The sequence below is a fragment of the Olea europaea genome, chromosome 12 (assembly GCF_002742605.1).
Source record: "Olea europaea var. sylvestris chromosome 12, O_europaea_v1, whole genome shotgun sequence".
Taxonomy (NCBI): domain Eukaryota; kingdom Viridiplantae; phylum Streptophyta; class Magnoliopsida; order Lamiales; family Oleaceae; genus Olea; species Olea europaea.
In genome coordinates this window covers 22,792,009-22,804,861 of record NC_036248.1, presented here as the reverse complement: position 1 = coordinate 22,804,861, position 12,853 = coordinate 22,792,009, and positions in this window count along the sequence as shown.

The window sequence follows — 12,853 nt, the reverse complement described above, 5'->3', positions numbered from 1 at the left end:
TTTATCAGTATTATTTTTAATAATATTTTTTTAATAAAATAATTTTAAAAATTTATAATTTTTTTCCTATTTTCTTATGATATATTTTTAAAAAAATCACAGTTACCACTCTTTAGTTTTCTCTGTCTAAAACATTTACATTTCTCTATCTACAGAAGAAAAATAGGAAAAGAGAGGATAATGTACATTTCCTATTGAAATCTGTACATTATAACAGCATAAATTCATTTGTTTCTATATTAAATAAAGTGCGATAATGATTTTAGATCTTAACTATTTATAAGGAAAATAATGAAAATCTTTTCTATAATAACTCTTTTTTTTCTTGTTCTATAATAAATAAATTTATTTCATTTTATAATTAGAAATCTGCTAATATATTTGTCAATAAATCCTAGATCGACTACATTCGTACTATTAATTGATTTTCCATAACATGTATATTGTGCATGATTTCACAAAGTGTTAAGACTTTATAATAAAAAATATTTGCAAATATTAGTCGTAATTAAATGAATGATTTCGAGCAACACGAATAAAAAAAAAAATTATTCACAGTATTCGAAATTTATTTTGAGTTTAAATAAACTTCTAAATCTTAGTCAACCAATTTGATTACTTTACAATGGATTGGTTTTTAAATAATGAATTAATTTTAGTTGTGTTTAATAATTATACTCCCTTAAAAGTTTTATAGTATTTTCTTTTTTTTCTATTTATGAATGGATTATTCATTCCTAAATAAGATAGATCTTGATCCATGTGCGCGTGTTACAAGATAAAGGTTGCTCTTATAAAGAGTAATTTAATATTAATTTTAATTATTATCTTTAATCTTTTAATCTTAAATCTTAAATATACTAGAAGGGGCATGACTTTGAAATCATTTTACTGATGATAATGTCCTAACTTTCAATAATTCTTCTTTTGTCCCCAATTAATAAAATTGTTGAACTCTCATTTCAAAACATATGCATGTATGTATTGAAATCCTTGGAGTTATATGCATGAATCGAAGAATATTAATCATTGGAACTGGAATTCAGGCTTCGCCGAACTAATCTTGAGAAGTGGCGGCCTTCCCCCCTAATTCGCCACCTGGATAAATTCAAATGTGATCACAGTTTATATATACTTGGCTAGACATTCGAGATCCAAATCTCCTTCTTGTGGACTTCCATTTACAAAATATAGAAATAATCCTCTGAGAGATGACAAAATGCATCATAATTTTGTCTCCACGGGACATTTGCATTCCAACATAAATATTACCTTCTAGTTGCTGTGAGGATTTGAGTATCATATGCTCCGTATAAGACCATCCTACTTTATCACTGTGTCATGCTAGTTGGGGCATCCATGTCCATGTCCTTGTTTATGTTGATGTTCCATGGAACCTTTCTCTAATTCTCACTCTTTCTTTGTGTATCGTCAAAACAAAAAATAAATAAAATGCCACCCAGCCACTCATTCATCCATTCCCTACCCAATATTTGATTATTTTCTTTGTGAAAGATGGAGGATAGTCAAATCATAATCAAATTTCCTCCCTCTATTTATGTATTTTTTTCATGCCCAAGATCATCTCCAATGGTTCTCAGTGTAAAACACCCCTTCAATGGCATACCAAAATTGGTGTAACACTATTCATTTCATTTGCATCAAATTTTATGTGATTCATTATTTCCATTTTGTCCTCCATTTTCTATTACAACAAATTTTTGTTCATTCTATATCCTTTTTTTCCAAATTCTTTTAGAATTGATTGATTTTATTTTATTTATAATTATTTTAACGAGATGGTTATTTTTATTTAAAATTTATTTTTAAATTTTAATCAAGTATTAAGTAATAAGTATTGATACAATAATTAAAGTTGTTCATTAAAAACTCAGTTATAAATTTGATAAACAGAAATAAAGAATAAATTATCTCTAGAACAACATAAATATCTTAAAAATATAAATTAAATTACAATACAACATTAAATTAAAATAATAATTTATTAGTAAATGCAATACTTTAGTTCATTCAATGTAATTTTGAATTTAACGATTTCAGTAATAAAATAATTTGTAATTAAATAATTTAAAACAAATTGATAGTTGAGAAATAAATAATGAGGAAATATAGAGTAATCATTAGAAATGTTACACCAAAATGTACGAAATTTAGTGAAGAGTTGGAGATGCTCTAAATAACCACACATGATCTATTTAGTTTTTAAAAAAAATGATAAAAATTCAGTAGGACCATAATATGAAACGAAAGGAAAAATGAAGTATATTCATTTTTGAAGTATTAAACAAATGATGCCTCATTAAAACCCAATAGTATAAAACGTGAGTGAAGGGAAAAGAGAAAAACTACTCCCTTTAATGTTGATCAATAGCAATCTTTGAGTAGACGCATTTTTATTTCGTGTACCAATTTCTTAAATATGGATTCAACAATCTTTTTTTGAATAAGTCAACTATATTATTATTTTTTGAGCAAATTTGTTTAGCATCATTGTTATCAGTCCTCTAAAGCTCGTGTGTATAAAATAATTTTATAGAATTATGCTTTTGTCATCTTCTCTTTAATATAGTCTCCTTTGAGTTGTATAATAAAAATTGCATTGTCTTCATAAATATATTCATCTATCCTTGTTTGATTTTAGTTAGCATGATGGTTTGTTGAAAAAAAAAACTAATTTTATTGGCTTTCTTTGAATGTCTCGTACACAATTTATAAAATATAAGAGTAAAATTATATAATTATATTAAGGTTATATATCGTTGACGTTATGGGCATTCATTATAGAAAGAATACGAACTGTTAAAATTTTATTAGAAAAAATTCTAACGAAGAAAAAAAGATTACATTGTTCACTTTAACGCGCCACAAAATTTTCCCATTAAAAACCTCGTAGGGTATCACATTGGGACAAAATATTTGTCATAAAAAAAAAATACAACACGTGTTTAATTCATTTATAATAATATCACTAGAAATATATGTTTCAGGCATAATTATTTATTCAAGAATTTATGTAAATAGAATTAATAGGCATGCTGATAATATGGTTGTAGACACATTTATTAGACGCACTTCGATTTTTATATGTTGTTTAGCTAGCAAGATATAAACTTGTTATTATATTCAATACCTGATAATATATCTATTTATATAAGTCATTGAGAAATTCATTACGTTAATTTTCCTATTTTCTTTTAGCATAAATACCTAACTTTAGGTGTTCGAATTGTAGGTTTCTCTAATTAGTTCACTTTTACTTGGATTACACCTTTTATTTAGCTAATTAATTCTTCATTTGTATTCTTCGATATATTTTCTTCATTATAATTGTTATAATAGATAATATGAAGTTTTACATTATATACAAAATTATTGTCAACAACTTTTTCTTTTTGATTCTCCCTATATTATTCGGAATCTCAATTTTCAATTTTTAAAATGTTTGAGCATCTCTTGGAATTTTACAGTTTGTTATGTCTATATATTCTTCAAAAGTGCCTCCTAATATAACCATCTTTATTATTGACTCCAATTTTATTTTTGAGATTTCTGTCTGAAATCAAATGTCATCACGATTCAAATATTTCATAGATTTATCAAATATAATGTTAATAAATTGTCTTTTCAGGATGCATGTGTGAGTTGAGCAATTGAAATTGTTGTACAAGATCTCATCCATATTTTTATTAGTAAATGCATTTAAATAAATTATCTTTTAAACTTTAGGTTTCTTGTGTGAGGATCTATATACTAGAATGAGGTATTATGTTATCATTTCCAACTTCTTAACCTCNAGAAAATTAGGCTCGACCCGAGCTTTTGGCTCGGGCATTTCCGAGCCGAGCCGGGTCGGCTCGGGTTTTGTTTGGTTTTGGAATTTTTTTTAATTAAATAAAATGGCAGCAGCGTGCTACCTTTTATTTTATTTTTTTAATTTTTAAAAAAAAAAAACATATGCTCCGAGCCGGCGAGCCACATGAGCCAGCTCGAGCTTTACTCGACACCTAAAAAGGGGCTCGGCCCGAGCCTCGAGCAGGGCGGGCTCGAGCTTTTTCTGAGTCAAGTCACGAGCGGTCCGAGCTAGCGAGCCCGATTGCTATCCCTACCTGTAATCACCGGTGGATGTATTTATAAGATATAAATAATATCTATATTGTCAACATGAAAGGTGACGAGCCCCTCATATTACCATAATTAATTTCCAAAAACACAAAGAGAATCTTGTCCCGATTTTAACTAATGGAACTTTATTGATTTATATATCATGAGAATAAGTAAATTGTGGAATTTGTTGTATTGAAATTTTTTTTGGATTTTTCAATAGACGTTTTCAAATTTTTTACATTATTATTGATCCGATATAGTCAAACCGATCGTGCCAAATAGTAAAATTTTCAAGATATTGAATTTTGGTTCAATATAATATATGCTTCAATTATAATAATATTGTCATGGCATACATCTTAGAATATGATGTAAAGGCGCACATCCTACCAAGTGTGGGAGCATGACAATTGGGATGAATCAACATTTAACATGTACGCGTGTCTCAAGGCACACGCTTGGGAAACAACCTTCGATGTACCTAGTTCTGCCTCAAACTTGGCTATACAATGGTTATTGATGATGCCATTTAACTTCAACCATGTTATATTTTCACTCTCCTTCACACATTGATTGACACTTTTCTAGATGGATCCATCAAAACCATTGATTTTAAATCCATCTATCAAATCGCTACACAGATTTCTTCAACATAGGAGATAATGTCAACAAAGATGTAAAGTACAATATTCATCTAGCATAATTCATTTAACTTTCAAGCTCTCTATCCTTGACCATTTAAATTTGTGCATCTTGTACCTTTCAAAGTTAATCATCTATTTAGATGGCAAACGAATACATGGTGGGCATGTGATAATTGACTGATTGGTATAAATGTTCAAAAATAATTTTTCTACACTTTGAAAACCTCTTGAACGAATATAAATCTATGAAGAAGATGATTGTACGACAAATTTTCGTGTATTAAATCTAGAAATTGTTACAAATTATATTTTGATAAATACAAGTGGATGTTAATCTTCTTGTGATTGCAGAACTATAAATTCCCCTGATTAATGATTTGAGAGTTTGAAGACGATGGGTCACGTGACTTGAATCTTGGACTTCGAGATTTTTTTTAAAACTTGGCTTGTTTGGTATTTAGATTTCAAGGCTTAGATTTGCATTTTAGGATTTGAACTTGAATTTGATATGATTTGAAGAAGATTTTGATCTTCTTGGACTTGCTTGATTTGAAGAAAACTTTGATTTTATTGGTCTTTGCCGGACTTTGACTTGAGAATGGTTTTTTCTCTTCCTCCAGTTTTGGAATTTCTTCAGTATTTTGTAATTTTTCTCTACGCTTTCAGTTATCAAAATTTATGGACCTTTGATCCTATTTATAAAGAAATCCGTAATCAATTTAGTAACCACCAAATTATCTTTAATTTTGAAAAAATATGACGAGCTTTTGAATTTTATGGGCTTTAATAGACTTTAATAAACTTAATTGAGCTAATTATTTAAATCGAACTAATTCATTAATTATTCTATTTTTTATATCTACAAATGCTCCCCTCAAGATTTATTTATTTATCATAATTTTTTTTAATAATTCTTAAATTTTAATTTGAAATTTTTAATATTTTTTTATTTTTATACACTATCCATAACTAATTTGATTTTGAACAAGCCTTTTATTTTTTTATGATAAATTGGGCTTAAGTGAAATTCGATATCCACCTATTTATATGAACACATTATAAGATTTAAAAAAAGTAGGATGACTTGTAACTTTGCAAACAAAGGTAAAGAAAAAAATACTTGTAACTTTGCAAACAAAGGTAAAGAAAAAAATAAGTTCTCTCTCTCCCTTTTTTTTTCCCCGAAAAAATTTGGGTTCTAACAATGATTTCTTTCACATTTATTTTTTTGTTTTCTATTTTTTTAACTTTTCACCTTTTCTTTTCTTTTTTTAATTGTCCTTTTATTTTGACTTTCTATCATTTTTTTTTGTTGATTTTTATTAATTTTTTAGAATTGTTGTTTTAGTAAAATCGAAACTAACAATTTTCTTCCCTTTTTTTTTCCAGGAATTCAACTTTTGAAGTTGGTCAAGAATTTTGAGTTTCGAGATCTTCTTCGTGGAGAATTTAAATTTTCATGCTGCAATTATTTTAGAAATTTAGAAGATATTAGCTTATGATCAAACTCAAAATTTCATACCGTTCCATGTACATCAAGAACCAAGCAACATTTCACCGTCCAAGATACTTTGTGTGAAGGACCAAAGACCAGCTCATTTGACCATCCAAAGTATTTTCTGTTTAGAACCAATGATCAGTTCCTTTGACCATCCATGACATTTTGTGTTGAGAACCAAAGACCGGCTCATTTGACAGTCCAAAGTATTTTGTGTTGAGAATCAAAGACCAACTCCTTCGACCGTCCAATGCATTTTGTATTGAGGACCAGTGACCTGCTCCTTCGACACTTCAAAGCACTTTGTGTTGAGGATTAATGATAGATTCTTTTGACCATCCAAGACACTTTGTGTTGAGGACCAAATACTGATTCTTTTTACTGTCCAAGGTACTTTGTGTTGGAGACTAATGATCAATTCCTTCAACCGTCTAAAGCACTTAGTGTAGAGGACCAATGATTGGTTTCTTCAGTCGTCCAAGGCCACATGACAATTACATATTTAGAAGACTTGTAATTTTAGACAATAAATCTTAAAAAAAATAAATCAAAAAGATTTAATGTCCATTAATTTTTTTTATTGCTTAATTTTTTTGTGTGCTAATTTTCTCTTATTTATTTTGTAGGAATGGTTGGGATAAGCTCAAAAATCAAGGTAAAAGTTATCTTTATTTAAAATATATTGATGTGAAGTACCTTGGCCAGTTAAACACTCGATGTAAACTTAAACTCAGCATCCACAAAGCAATGACATCTCTTTCTGCTAATCCTTCTAGGCTTTTGTTGAAATTGTACATGCCTATTGTGAGCAAAGTCCATGAGAATTTAGACGCTGCCATGCCTAGCTATTCTAGCGACCATCTTCCCCTTTTGTTTTTTCACCTCACCATTCTCCAAGCATTGAACTCATCCCAAGGGTGGTAACTTCTAAATGGTTGACAATAAGAAAATACAATGGGAAAATGCACTAATAGTCTTTGAGAGATTTCTTATCTATCAAAGATTTGGAGTGGTCAACTTGAATCCAAAAATTCCTGCTCAAGAGGAATCTTCACGAGTTAGCTTCCGCAATCAGCTTTGCTACAACATATTATCATCGTCCAAACTCTATCTATAGAGCTCTTTATGAGGTTTGGTATCTAGAGACCGACACTTTTGTGACCACGATTGGTGAAATTGACATTTATATCTAGGACATCCGTGAGATCAGCGTGCTTTAAATCATGGGTCATTATCATGAAAAAGTAGTCCCAAACCTTTCAGATTTGACAAACAATCTCCATAAGTCTTGTATCTTTTTAATATTTTCTTGTTTATTACTAATGAGAAAAAGTCTGACTACGCTACTCATACTGCTTGGGTTGCATTCTAGATTCGAGAAAATGGTTGTGTTCCAAATCCTCAACATTGCAAAGCTTATAAAAATGCCATGAATTTAAATTCATTCAAAAGGACATCAATAAAAACAATTGGTAGAACCCAAATGCCAACGACAAGCCGAAAGATATTTCTCATAAAGACTGAGGTCATTGGAATGATTTGTCAATATCTTTATCTATGGAAGAAGATAAAGAGTTAGAAATAGTAGCATATCTCTCTCTGTGACTTAGTCGTTTCATTCTTCCCTTCGGGGAGGAATGTATGAGAGTTGGAACTTTTGGAGTATCTTCTAAGATGTTAAAGTATCTTCTAAGATGGTCGTTGGACTAACTTACAACATAGATCCTCCAATACTAGTAAGTATTTAGAAGGGACTCACATGAGTGTCTAAATGCTTATCAGGCTCGAACCTTAGCAAAATTTCACATTCATTTCCCGGACACTTCTTTTTTGCTTTGCTTGAATTTATTTTGTTGCGGTATTTTTTATCACATTGATAAGAGTTATTATCGTCCTCTTATCAGAATATATGCAAGTACTTTGATTGCTTTCCAATCTTGGGATATTAATGCTATTGATTTTTGGGACCTTATTTGTGAAAGATTGGATGTTAAAGACTTTTATTGGAATCCACTTTCCCCACCATTTCGCTCTGGAGTACAAGTGGATGATGTACCTAGGTTTACAGATATTTCAGAATTTATGATGAGTGTTCGATCTATATTTGTTTCTTATCATCAGGATCTTCCACATTCATTCTTGAGGTATATAGTACTCACTCGTTCGCGGGACAACATGGTTTTAGGTAGAAACTACCTGGTTCGCCAAGAAAGTTGAATATTACTTTAATATAGTGAACATGTATCGTGTTTGGCTATTTTTGACTCTGACAATAAGTGGATCCATAATTCATATTTCGAAATATATAAATGATATGCATCAAGAAGTTGATACAGAGTACCAAGATTGGTAGAATGACAAAGTATTGCCAAATCTAACCAAGGTCCAAGTGCAGGTTTGATCTTTTAACTAGAGTCGTTTTTCTGAACCGAACTGCTCTGTTTGGTTTGATTTTGTCATTTTTCCACCCGTAAATAGAGTGTATTCTCATTTTCTTCCTCATTGACTTGGAAAATTAGTGCTCTTAGAGAACATTCGTGTGCTGCAACATAGAGGATCAATATGTTTCTTAAAACTGGAGCTGTTAGTACTAGCGAATGAGGCATACTACTTAATGCTTTGGAAACCATTTTCGACAAGTAACATCCCACTCAAATGGTACATCTTTCTTTATCGATTTGTTGAATGGATGATAACGTCCAATAAGATTAGAGATAAATCTTCGAATGTACGCAAGTTTTCCATAAAGACTCTTTAGCTCATGCACATTACTTAGCTTGGAATATTGATTATGACACCAATTTTTTATTGATCTATTTCAATGCCACGAAGTCGAACAATAAAACCAAGAATTTTTCTAAAGTAACACCAATGACCACTTTAATGGACTCGTCTTCAATTGGTGTCGTCGAACTTTTTTGAAAATCTCTCGCAAGTCTTGTAGATGATCGTCGCAAGTCTTTGTTTTAATAAGAAGATCATCCACATAGCATTTCCACATTCTTATGTAGCATGTCATCAAAAATCTGTTACATTACCTGCTGGTAGGCTACCCTTGGACCTTTTAACCTAAAAGGCACAACTTTGTAGCAATATATGCCCTTAGAAATATCGAATAATATAAACTTTTTATCATTTAGATTCATCCATATTTTGTTGTATTCAGAAGACACATTCATGAAAGATACGACTTCATACCCGGTAGTTGCATCCAGCATCAGCTTTATTATTGAAAGTGGAAACTCATCTTTTGGATATGCTTGATTCATATTCCAAAAGTCAACACAAACTCATAATTGTCTATTCTTCTTTTTGGTGGGAACAATGTTCACGACAAGTTGGGTAGTTCACGTATGAATTTAACTTCAATAAGTCTGTTGACTTCTACTTTAATTTGAGAAATTAGTTCTAGTCAAAATCTTCTTTGAGGTTGTTTGATCGGTTGAACTCCATGTTTTACTACAAGGTGATGCACCGCAACCTTTAGATTTAACCCTGGCATTTTTTTAAGACCATATAAATATATCCTCATATTCCTAAAGCAAGTAAATATACTCGAATTTCTCTTTTTGATTGAAGAGAGCACTTAGAAACACTGGCTCGGGTCTTCTTCGGTCCTTGAGTTCAATTGTTTCAAGTCATCCACAGAAGTTTATCTTTCTTCAAATGTCGATGGAGTTGATTCAGGTTCAATGGTTGTCGCAGAGTTTTTAGTCTCATACTCTGAGTACATAGACTTCTTTATCCTCATCATTTGGGATGAGTAAACTCTCTAATTTTCGTCTTCTTCTTGATTGTTGAGGCTTCGAACTTGGATTAAAAGTTTTAGCTCTAAGTCGAAAGAATGCAGATTGTCTTTGAGATGACTTCAGAGGAGCTCGTACATTCTTATCAATTTTAATAGATGAAGAATGATCATCGCTTAACCTTTGAAAAATAGAAGTTTTTCCTTCTATGTCAACTACTATGCAATATTCTCCTTCTACCCTTTCAAAATACCAAAACTCTGACAATCTCGTTTTCTATTCGATTGAACACTAAAGGTCTCAACTCTTCTTATTTCTCTTCCTTAATTTCATATACTTAAATTATGATTGGGTTTGAGGAACTCTTTCTTGACTCTAATATTTATTGATGGATTTATACTTAGGTTGCAACATAAGGATCCATCAGCATCCAAAGAAATATGCACACTTGAAAGGACAGCATCAAGATCACCCAATTTGAAAGGCTCTCCTTTTCAAAATCCAGTGTTCTCAAATAACCTTTTGAGTTGATGATTGTAACATCCTCTAAAATTCTATTTTGACTCCTCGGGTCCTTTGGTACCTAGCATATCTTGTTTGGACGAGTTAAAAATACAGAGCTTTGATATGTTTAAAATAGATGTCGAAACTCTCGATGTAGTTTGCATTTTCCCGGGATAGCCATGAGATTATGAGGATAGAAACAATTTTGGAAGACTGTCTATTGGAAGAGTTCTCTTTTCTTAATACTTCAATATTGTTGTTTTATTTGATGTTCTTTTACCTCTAGAAAACCCTTCAAATGTAAATTTCGATTTACCTTTAATAAATTAATGAGGTGGAACAATAACAAGTGTATCACTGTCATTTGCATCTCCTTTAATTTTGAATCTGGATATGGACAATCCTAGAATTTCATTCTTCATCCTCTATGTAAAATTTGGCGTTAGCAAAATGAGATTATTCTTCGAGGAATGGTTAGGACTTAGCTATAACACATTTGATTTCACTTTCTTGGCTATATTTGAAGCACCAGTGCCAAGTCAAGGGTCCCACTCCAATTTCATGCAATCAAACAAGTCCAATAAGTAGCTCATAGGATGTTTTAGTATCAATGACATAGAAGAGAACTAAGGAAATTAACTCCCATATTTGTAGCTTTAGGCGAATTATGCTAATGGCTCAATGACCTTTCTGATTAAATCCTTGAACCATGATCTTACTCTTCAACAAATCACCAACGTTAATTCCATTCTTCTTCATTATCTTAATCGGCATAATGTTTATGATAGATCCACAATCGATCATCATGCAACTTATCCTGCATTCTCAAATATAATCACTAACACATAATGGTCTATTATGTTAAAAAAAAAAAAAAAAAACTCAACTGTAGATCTTCATCATCAAATATGAGTCTTGTCGAGTTGTAGATCCAATATGTTCTAAGACCTTACCTTTGTAGGCTTTCGGATCAGACAGTATCGCGATTAAAGTCATCCAATTATCGAAAGGAAAATTAAGGTACTTTGTTAAACTCGTATAGGAAGGAATGTTGTTGAGTCGTGAGATGGTTTTCTTCTGCTTCCGACTTTCTCTTGATACGTTGATCACCTCATTTTCCTCATCTACATTGATAAAGTTGGAAGTAAAACATTTCTTGTCAAAGAAACCCTTGAAAAAATAATCTCCTAGGGTTAGGGATAGCAATTCGAACTATCAAAATAGAAAATCGCGGTTAACTAAACCGAATGGGGCGAAAAAAATCGAATCGATGGCGCAATGGGATGAATATGATATTTGATGTTAATGCCTCGGTTTGGGGTGGGACAGTTATGGTATTTATGCTGTCACAACGTCCCGAACCGATTACCAGTTAAAAAAATTAATTGAACAATTGGGCTTTCCATTATTCTTTCTTTGATTCTATTCAGCCCAAAATTTTGCCCCATTACCGACCCACTAAGTCCAACTAACCTAACCCATTAACCCTACACCCTACTATACAAACATTAAACATATATGAAAAATGGAATCAACAAATTCGACACAACACATCTAAATCATCGCCTTTCCGTCGCTATACAACGACCACCATCGCTTTCCGCCGCTACGGCGACCACTAACGCCTCCACTAGTAATAGCCGTCCCCAATTCATTCTTCTTCGTCACTCCATGACAAAAATAGAGATAGATCTCGAATTTTGTCATGTGGAAATTGTGATATTGTTTGCATTTTTATTTGAGATATTGTTTGCTAAATGGGCTTAGTATTGTGTTTTTGTTTTCATTGATTTTTTTCATAATTTTTTTTTTCAATTTGACGGCTGGACCTATAAAAAATAATTTATTTTCGTGGTTATTAATCGTCCGTACCAAGATATGAACCGAGCTAAACCAAATCGAATTGACCAACTTACGTGGTTATGGTGCGGTTATAGTATGGCCAAAAAATCGGTGGTTACGTAATAGTTTTGGTCGAACCGAATCGTTGCTAGCCTTACCCGGGGTTGGTAGTCCAAAAGGAGCACGTAGAGCTATTTCTACCTCTATTGATTTAGTAAATACTCATCTTGAATTCAGACTTTCTTTTTGTTGTTTCTTGACTTCTTTCTCGATTTCGACTTCTTATCATGAACACAGGAACCTAAAAATTGTAAATCTTTTTGATGACGTCTTTTCACAAGAGTCCATGTCCCTTGATTTTCTTTTGCTGTTATTTCATTACTGGGTTGAACTTCCGTACTAAATGTTCAAATGCGATATTTTACCTATTTTGTTTGACATTCGATATTTTCTCTTCTGGCTTGTGAAGGTGGATCAGCCACCCCGACCTTATC